This window comes from Macadamia integrifolia, chromosome 1 (genome assembly GCF_013358625.1).
Source record: "Macadamia integrifolia cultivar HAES 741 chromosome 1, SCU_Mint_v3, whole genome shotgun sequence".
Lineage (NCBI taxonomy): Eukaryota > Viridiplantae > Streptophyta > Magnoliopsida > Proteales > Proteaceae > Macadamia > Macadamia integrifolia.
This window is the reverse complement of record NC_056557.1, coordinates 25,700,755-25,710,445: the sequence shown is the minus strand read 5'-3', so window position 1 is coordinate 25,710,445 and position 9,691 is coordinate 25,700,755. Positions and strand designations below refer to the sequence as shown.

At 38.1% G+C, this 9,691-nt stretch overlaps 1 long non-coding RNA gene across 1 annotated transcript; it reads left to right on the top strand.

Moving 5' to 3' along the window:
• Window positions 1–889: 889 nt before the first annotated feature.
• LOC122083513 lies at window positions 890–2,333 on the top strand. The gene is made up of 2 exons (XR_006141665.1): window positions 890–1,244; window positions 1,770–2,333. It is a non-coding gene; the product is annotated as an uncharacterized LOC122083513 (long non-coding RNA).
• The last annotated feature ends 7,358 nt before the right edge of the window (window positions 2,334–9,691 follow it).

The window sequence follows — 9,691 nt, the reverse complement described above, 5'->3', positions numbered from 1 at the left end:
GTCATATTGAAATTAGAAAAGGAGCAAGCTTTAAAGGTTAATTTTTTCTCTAAAGTTGTAAAAATTTACAAACATGCCACTAAGAGGCTTATAGTATTCTAGCAATTTTTATTAGTTTTAACAATGATTTGACCCACATTATATACTAACAGGCGAAAAATTGACCAGTGAATTAGGTACGTTGATGATTCTCCCTCTTTAACATAGATCCATCCTCATCCACCATTTTTTTTGTTACATTTCTTGTTTATGGGAGATTTCTCTCATCAACAATTCATCAAACAGAGGGAGGGGGTGGTTTTGATATTTCAAAGGGGGTTTTGTCCTCATCCAGTGTTTGTGCGTGACCGTATATCATGCATAGCTATGCACACAATCTTTTACCTTTTTATCATCATTATTATTTTTCTTGGGTGAGTAGTGAGGTATGATGAGCTTAGGTAAACCCTCCAAAGTGCTACCCTCTTAATTAGAAGTATGAACAAAAAAGGTGTAAAGTTTAAGAGAGACACCAACTAATTTTGCCGACAGGCCACTTAAAAAGATTGGGAAGCGAAGTCCTCCCACTTTACTTCACTTCTAAGCATATTACATGAAAAAAGCAAACACATGGGGGAGCTTTTAGGTATAAATATATTAAGACTGTTCAAGTAATGGTGGCCCTAATGACAAAGATTCTCCTCTCTCTCTCTCACCAAACAAGGCCGCCAAATCATCCAGGTTCATTGTATATATTATAATGGAAGAAAGCATTTGAACGTCGACAAAAATTGACTGCTATTGGGGTTGTAGCCAAGTAAGTAGCAATCAGGGAAATGGAATCCCAAAGTTATGTTGTAAAATACTTTCGTAGAGTGAAAATTTTCACCCCTACCCCTAGGATTCCATTTTGCTGACCGTTATCCAGATTGCAGCCACCAAGTTGTAACCATAAATACAGAACCCCAACGCGTGACTGAAGACCACAACCATCTCCAGTATGGATCCTTAGGAATAGCAAATGCAAGTTTGGCTCCCCCGGAGTTCCTCCATTCACTTCAGTGAAAGACTTTAGTGATCTTACAGAGCTTTCTATACTGAAATGATAGGAGGAACTCCAGGTGGCACCAAACATTTTATATGCAACTTGAGTCATTTTGAAGATCTTCCTTTATAAGATCGATGCCGCCATGACCTAGGAGATCCGCCATGAGAGTTTGGCTGGAGGATTTTAATTGCAAAGCTCAAAGTTCCCAGATTTGGAGGTTGGTCTTATAACCTGTAGCTGCTTTTTTCTTCATATCCTAAGATTCAATATCAATCAACGATCTTGTACTTCTACCATCAAATTACCAAAGGTTACCTCATGAGTGAATTAACAAGGTGTAGGTGTGGAGAGCATCTCGATCTGGTTATGGAAGTCATGGGTGAGAATAGATCAAGTTGTCATAAGAGAACCATTCTCGTAAAGGGCTGATCCACATAGATGGAATCCACCTAACAATCAATTCTATGGTGGATACCAATCTGTGTGGATCAGTACCTATGAGAACCTGATCCACACTCTTGGAGGAGATCCCTTCTCCAACATGGTTTTCGCACATTTTATCCCTATTGGTGTTAATTCACTCCTAAGGTAACCTTTTATTGATGTATACAATTCCTACCTATCTTTCCTATTAATTCGAGTTTTTAGATGAAGTGGTAGCGAGCACCTTTATAATTAAGCAAGTGATGGGATACATACTTTGTTCCTAGTTGTTCTTCAAGGCTAGATTGTTGTTGCGCAGACAAATTATATTGTTCGCGGGGGCGGGGGCGGGTGACGGGGTGATGGGAGGTGAGCTTAGACACAGCCCAAGCCACGACCTGAACCTTCATATATAGGACCTTCTTTGAGTATTTTCCTGAACATGGAGCAGACAACACCGTGGATGGATCATGTGTTTGACATTCTCTGGTTATGGCTGAGGTGCTATAATGGCACGAGCAGCGTTCTCCTGTCTTTGCGATTGTCCCTCCATGACCAACTTCAAGAGGGGCACCTCCCCACCTTGCTCGATGGTGAGCCTGTGATAGAATTGCATGCAAGGGACAAGATGGTGGTGGCCTGTGATAGAATTGCATGCAAGGGACAAGATGGTGGTGATGAGAATGGAGGAAGAGGAAAGTGAAGGCAACAGAATCAAAATACTTTATGTGGTTAGAGGAATTTTTACTATTTTGGGTAGTTTTGTACTATCCAGTTTTATTTCGAGCAATTTTATTAAGTAAAATATTGGATGTGTAATTTCCACCAAATTTACCAAAGTAAATAATTAAATAAATAAAAGATTGGATGTGTTTTTAATAAACAATTAGATAAATTTTAGTAAATTTGTAATTTTCTTAAATTTTTAGTAGTTTAATGGGAGAGGCTTCGTGCAAAAGGTACACCAACATGGGGGCCAATGGAATGTATATAGCAACATCAACAAAGGGTGGATTTCCATCTTTCATGAGGGGTGAGATTGATAATCTTACCCCCTCTATGTCTCAACGTAGGGTCTATGCTGCCTTTCAATCTTCTTTTTCCTTAGACTAATTGTGGCACTATAATAGGCTAAGAGATCTTATACTTTGTAGTATAACGCTTCTTCAACTGTGGTTTATTTTTGCTAAAAGCTAGTAAAAGAATATATTCATAGATTGGAATAATACAAGCATAAAAGAATGAGAGAATTATCTATTGGATCCCCCTCCACCTTCGGCATGGCCATCAATAGAGGGGTAATCCAATCAAGAAAGAGAAATCTCTACTTATGTAAATCTATATCTGGGTCTCATATTTGAGTCCCAATTTATATCATGAATTATAAAAGACAGTGTTGAATCCCATCTCCTTGACTGTCTTGTAATAGCCGCATTCTTTGCCAACCTATCAGTCACAACATTCACTTCTCGGTAGCAGTGTGAGATATACCATGTTATGTTGTCAAGGTATTGCTTGAATGTCTACCAAAAAAAAGGTATTGTTTGAATGACCACCATTTCTGCCGATAACACTATGAAATTTAAATATTTCTTTTAGTCCAAAACCATTTAAATATTTTGATATGTGGGTCTCCCATAGTGATTTCCTACCTCTTGTTTTTCGTGCTTAGAATTCTCCTATTCAGGATAGATCTTGCCCCCTTATCTTCTTTGCTCAAAAATTAAAGTCTGTTAAGAATGTTTTGAAAGCTTGGAATAAGAATACATTTTGCAATATTTCTCAATCTGTGGAGGATTGTAGATCTCAACTTTCTGCTATCCAATCTCAGCTCCAGGCTGATCCTCAAAACTCTTCCTTAGGTTTGGAGGAGAGGGCTATCTCTTCTAGATTAGATGACCTTCTTAAGCCGGATGAGAGTTTCTTTAAGCAGAATTCTAGGATTAAGTGGTTAACCCTTGGTGATTCCAATATGACTTATTTTCATAAGTTGGTGAGAGCTAGACAAAGTCTTAATTCTATCTACTCCATTAGAAATCCTGATGGGTCTTTGCTCTCTGATCCGTATGCGATTAAATCAGCTTTTGTTTCTCAGTTCTCTAGGCAATTTAACCCATCCACTCTTAATCCCAATTTTCCTATCCCTGATGATATTACTTTCACTAAGGTCCCTCCTGACCTTAGAAGAGTTCTATCAACTATTCCTTCAGATGAGGAGATTTTTGGGGTCATAAATTCCCATAAATTTGATAAAGCTCTTGGTTCTGATGGCTTCAGTTTTGAGTTTTTCTTTTAGCTTGGGATATTGTTAAGGATGATCTTTTATTTGCTATTCGTTGTTTCTTCTTTAACACGTCAAGGGTTGGAAGCATCAATCAAATTTTTATTTGTCTTGTCTCGAAGTTTGAGGGAGCTTATCAGGTTTCATCATTTCGACTTATTTCTCTTGCTAACCTTCTTTATAAGTTTATTGGAAAGATTATTGCAAATAGACTTAAGTTGGGTATTTATTCTGTTGTTAGTCATAATCAGGCTGCATTCATCCCTGGGAGGAGTATTTCTGATAATATCCGCCTATGTCATGAAATTGTTAGGGGTTTTGATAGGAAAAACCATCCTCCTATCCTTCTTAAGCTAGGTATTCATAAGGCATTTGATTCTATTAGATGGGACTATATTGACCAACTTCTTTCCAGGATGGATTTTCCACTTATTTTCATTAATTGGATTCATTATTGCATTTCATCTCTTCATTTCTCTGTGCTGGTTAATGGTTCCCCTCAAGGTTATTTTGAACCCAAATTGGGGATCTGACAAGGTTATCCCATATCGCCTCTGCTATTTTCTATTGCCATAGAGGATCTCTCTAAAATCCTTTTGATCAAAACTGAGGCAAATTCCATCCAGCCTATCCTTAAGTGCAAGGCTTTAAAGATCACCCACCTTCTATTTGCTGATGACCTCATGATATTTGCTAAAGCCTCGCTCTCTTCTGTGTCTGCTATTTCTGATGCTTTAGCTTCCTTCTCTGCTATGTCTGGGCTTTCTATCAATCATCATAAACCTCTTTCCTTCTTTGGAGGAGTGTCTGTACATCTTAAGGCACAAATTAGTTCAATATTGGGCATTCCTGAGGGCCACCTTCCTGTTAGATATCTTGGATTGCCTTTGATTTCCTTGAAGCTTGCTGCTCATCACTGTTCTCCTATTCTTGATAGGCTTTGCAAGAGACTTCAACTTTGGAAAAGTAAACTTCTATCTTTTGCTGGTCACCTTGAGCTCATTAGATCAGTTATGCAAAACTCCTATATTTTTTTGTTTGGGGTTTTTGGGCTTCCAGCTTCTATCTTTTCAAAGATTGAATCTCTTATAGCTTTCTTCCTTTGGAAAGGTCAGGAGAGTGCAAATTTTCTCCATCCCATTAGTTGGGATAAGGTCTATCTTCCAAAAAGGGAAGGGGGTCTTAATCTTCGTAGAGTGTAACATTTTAGGGATTGTTAAGCTTATCTGGAATATTGCCTCTCATAAGAAGAGCATTTGGGTTTACTAGGTGTATTCTAGATACCTTAAGTCTGACTCGATTTGGACTACCCCTTATCCTTTGGATATTTCTTGGGCCTAGAGGGAAATTCTTAAATATAGGCATTTTGTGTTTGAGAAAATTCGATCTTTTATTGATGATGGCTCAAAGACATTTCTTTGGCTTGATAATTGGCATCTTGATGGTATCCTTATTTTAAAATATAGTGGCAGAATCAGATATGATGCTGGTTCGGATAGGTTTGCTAAGGTTTCCTCCATCTTGAGAAATGGTAATTGGCTTCCTAACCCTTGTAATTCTCTCTCTCTCTCTCTCTCATAGAGATTTGGAAGAAACTCCCCAATATTCGCTTTAGGCCTAGGGATAGTGGGGATTTTGCTCAATAGGATAACTCTACTAATAAATCCACCAGTTCTATTGCTTGAAATCTGGTGTGTACTAGAGCTCCTGTTGTTCCATGGTTTAGATCTATTTGGTTTAGTTCTTCCATCCCTAGGCATTCTTTTACTGCTTGGAGTGCTATGACTAAATCCCTCATCACTCAGAAGTTTCTTCTTTAAAGAAATATAGCCATTCCCAATTGCTACCTTTGTTGGAACTCTATAGAAAGTGTGGATCATCTTTTTTTCTTCTGTCCATTTTTCAAGTCCGTTTAGAATGGTATCCTCAGGAAATGTTAGCCCCTCCCTAGAGTTATCCTTTCTTTTGACAGGGAATTGAGATGGATCTTAAAAGAATTCAATGGCAAAACTTCTTGTGATATTGTAGGTAAGTTGGCTTTTTGTGCAGCAATTCACCATATCTGGTGGGAAAGAAATAAAAGGAAATGGACTTCCTCTTCACGTTCAATTGATCAAATATGGAATGCCATCACCTTTGAGGTGAAGAATAAAATCCTTTATAGGTGTGCCAAGTGCCCAGATTCTTTTAGAAATAGGCACTTTACTTTGGCTTGGAATCTTCCACTTGCCTCCCCTTCCCCCTAACTTTGATGAAGCCTTTTTTTCTTTTGTTTCTCCCCTCCCCCTTCTTTTAGTATACTATTCTTTTCTTGGTATGTAATTTGCCCCCACCCCTAGTTTTTCTTGTATCCCCCTTGATAATTGTTTTGTCCCCTCCCCTTGGTTCTTCATTTGTTTGGGCTTCGGCCTTTGGATAGCCTATGGCTTAGCTTTGTATTTCCCTTTTTTATTTTATTTAATATATTTTCATTCACCCAAAAAAAAAAAAAAAAACACTATGGAATTTTATTATTCTTAATACAATTTACTATCATTTGTGAGTCACATTCTACCCATAGTCTATCCACATTTAAAGAGGACACCACATGAGCACCTTCACATAACACAGCGAACTCTGTCATTTAATTAGTAGCTATCCCTTCGTATGTAGCAAAGCAAATCAAAGGAGAACCACCACTATTACTAACAACTCCTCCAGCTCCTGATCGACCTGATTTACCAAGGGAACATCCATCGATGTTCAACTTGTAAAATCCAGCCGATGGTGAGGACAAAACAAGTTCAACAATCTTCTTCAACTGTGGTGGTGACCACTTAAATGAATGAAAGAATTATCAGTAAAATTTTCCCACTACACTCCCACTTGGGAAAAAGATTTTCCTGCCACCAGCTGTAATCGTATGTGTCAAAATGGAATAGTTCCCTCCCTCAATGAGTTCACAAGTACCCCATTTTAGTGGTAGTAGGATTCCATTTTGGCTTGTCAGATTATGGCGACACAATATTAATTATAATTTGGTGACGCAATTTATTCTAATATGAACCACCAATGGTTCAATGGTTCTTCGGTTTTTAAATCTGGTTCAGGCTACTTAGGTGGTTGAGTTGAGTGGTTCCATGATCCATACTTGTATTCCTGTATTTTCCCCGACTAACTCTGGAGTACGAATTTAACCAAAAAAAAAAACACTCTACAGTCTGGAATGATGTGACATTAGCTGCTTAACCAGAATTCCTTCGTCCAACCTATACGGGTATCTGTGATCTGATCACATACCCTGAGCTGTTTCTTCCAATTCCATTTGGTTGCAAGGAAAATAAAAAAAAGGGAAGTAATTTCAAAATTTTCAAAGTCAAAATTATTTCATATATGATTATTAAATTTCATTTTATTTTGTATTTAAAATCCTTGTTATAAGTATAAGACTATGTTTAGTAGCCAAAAAAAGAAAAGAGAGGAAAATAAAAATGTACAAAAGACATAGTACGATAAAAATCATAATTACACAATGATTTTTCTATTTGTCTATTTTTTTTTTCCTTGGCTACCAAACATAGCCTAAGGGTGAGTATTTTTTGGGAGGGATGTAGGAGTTGCAGGGGGTGTGAAATGTTCAGTGCACCTCCTAGTGCATGCCTCACCACATATTCTCTTTGACCGAGACATGTGGCACAACCCCTATGTTCCACATAGAAAACTTTAATCCAAAATATAAAATAAAAAAGTACATTTAAAATATATCATTTCTAAATATGATAAAAAATTTAAAGAGTTTATATAATCACATGGGATATTAATGATTACAAAAGTTTCGTTTTTAAGATTGAAAATTTCATTTCTCTTTCCTTTAGATTTCAGTTGCAACCAAACGAAGCCTCCATCTTAATTTCTCCTTTTTATGTCTGTAATCTCTTTTATATGTGATACCTACTAATTACGATTTGAATACTAGCCAATGATGTATAGCGATTAGAAGGGGTTTCAGCACGAGACTCAAATGTCCCCAATCAGTAGGAAATAAATCATTAATCCCCAAAAGAGGTTATTGGTTGCACTAGAAGTATACGAAATTACCAATAGCTGCGGCTTCTTGCAACCGTGACTAAAGATATATATTTAACAGCGGTTTTGATACACCGTGGTGAAATATGGGTTTTCAAATACCACGGTGGTTTTGACGGCGGACTTGCCCGCGGTTTTCAAACCGTGGGGAATGAGCAGTAGCCGTGCTTTTAGCAACAATTGCCACGAAAAAAAAAACGCGGCTAAAGGGGATTTTTCTTGTAGTATATTGCTAAAGTGGAGTTTAGAAGTAGAAAATTTTTTTTTTGCGACTTTTGCTTTTGATTTGTTTTTCTTACCAATAGGGCTTCTAGTGCTTTGTCCTTAGTTGTCAAATACGAAGTGCATAAATCAATGAAGTACTAACTCATACCTTATCTCTTCCACCTCACATTACGAAGAACTACTTTTCCTTATTGATGGTGAAGATGTCACAAAAGGATGGGAGAGGCTAGTGTATCCACCCCTCCTTATTTTACAACGAAAAGGAAGGGAAAAGTCTTTGTGTGCGTGTGTGACAACTAGGAAAATGGCAAGTGTATTTTATCTGCCTGAGATATTGATGAGGTATCCCCATCAAGAGACAACAAGTATCAGAGGATTTAGGAGATCGATGAGGGTACGCAAAATTTAGTCCCACATCTCCTTAGGAGAAGTTGTAGGCTAGTTGATAGCCTTTAACATCCTTAATATGACACAACACGTTTTATAGCCTTGAGGCTCATGGGGTTGGGAGGACAATATTTTGCCAAGGTTATGAGAGGGCATGGTTTTAGGTGATTGGGCAAAAAATCGTGGATCACTATGTTGCCTTTCATAGGAAAGGAAATTCCGTGAGGGATGATAGACTTCTTGAAGAAATTCCACATGTGGTGACACAGATGGACAACAAGAGATTAATGGAGATTCCAAGCAGAGAAGAAATCAGCTTGGCCATTATTGATTTGGATCCTAATAGTGCTCCTTGTCCTGATGGATTCCCTGGTGTATTCTTCAGAGTGTGCTAGGATATTGTTGGTACAGATGTATGTGCAGCTAGGGGTGTCAACCGGTTGGGCCAGTCCAATTTCGATCGGGCTTAATTAGGCTTGAAGACTTTCAAAGGCTGCACTGTGTCTGCTCATTTAACTAATCGGGCTTAGTTATTGAGGGCATGGTACACTTTATATTCTGTCGATCGGCCTCGGGCTATAATCGGGCTACCTTAATTGGGCTTTAGTCAGGCCTTAACCAGGCTACGAACATATTTAATGTTAAATGGGCTTTAACTAGTTTTTAAACAGGCCCTCTTTAAAATGTGCTCTTATATTCCAACCCACCCATGCAAGCCCAAAAAAATGACAATAAATCAATAAATGATACCAAATATAACCATTATTTAAAATGTGAACATGTCTTTACTTTTTATTTTTTACTCTTTAATTTGAGGGGTAAAATAGGTATTCTACAATCATTAAAGGGCCGGGCCAGCCGGTGCACAATAGGCCGATCTCGGTCAGGCGCCCGATGGTCCAAGTAGCAAAATCGAGACCGACCGTTTGTAAACAAGTCGGGCTGAAGACCGACACTTTTAATAAATGGTCCGAGCTGGGCCAATCTATAAATGGTTGGTCCCGGTCGGTTTAGTCGGGTCGGACCACTAATTGACACCCCTATGTTCAACTGTTCAGAATTTTTTTAGAGAAGGTGTGGTGACTAAGGGTGTGAATTGTAACTTCCTGACCCTAATACCAAAAGTCGCTAATGCAAGAAAAGTGGGTCAATTCAGACTAATCTGTCTCGGGAATTTTGTCTTCAAGTTAACCCCAAAAATCCTAGCTACACGCCTTTCTTTTCTACTTCCATGTTTAATTTCAGAATTGCAAGGAGTGTTTCAAAAGGGGAAGGTAATTTTC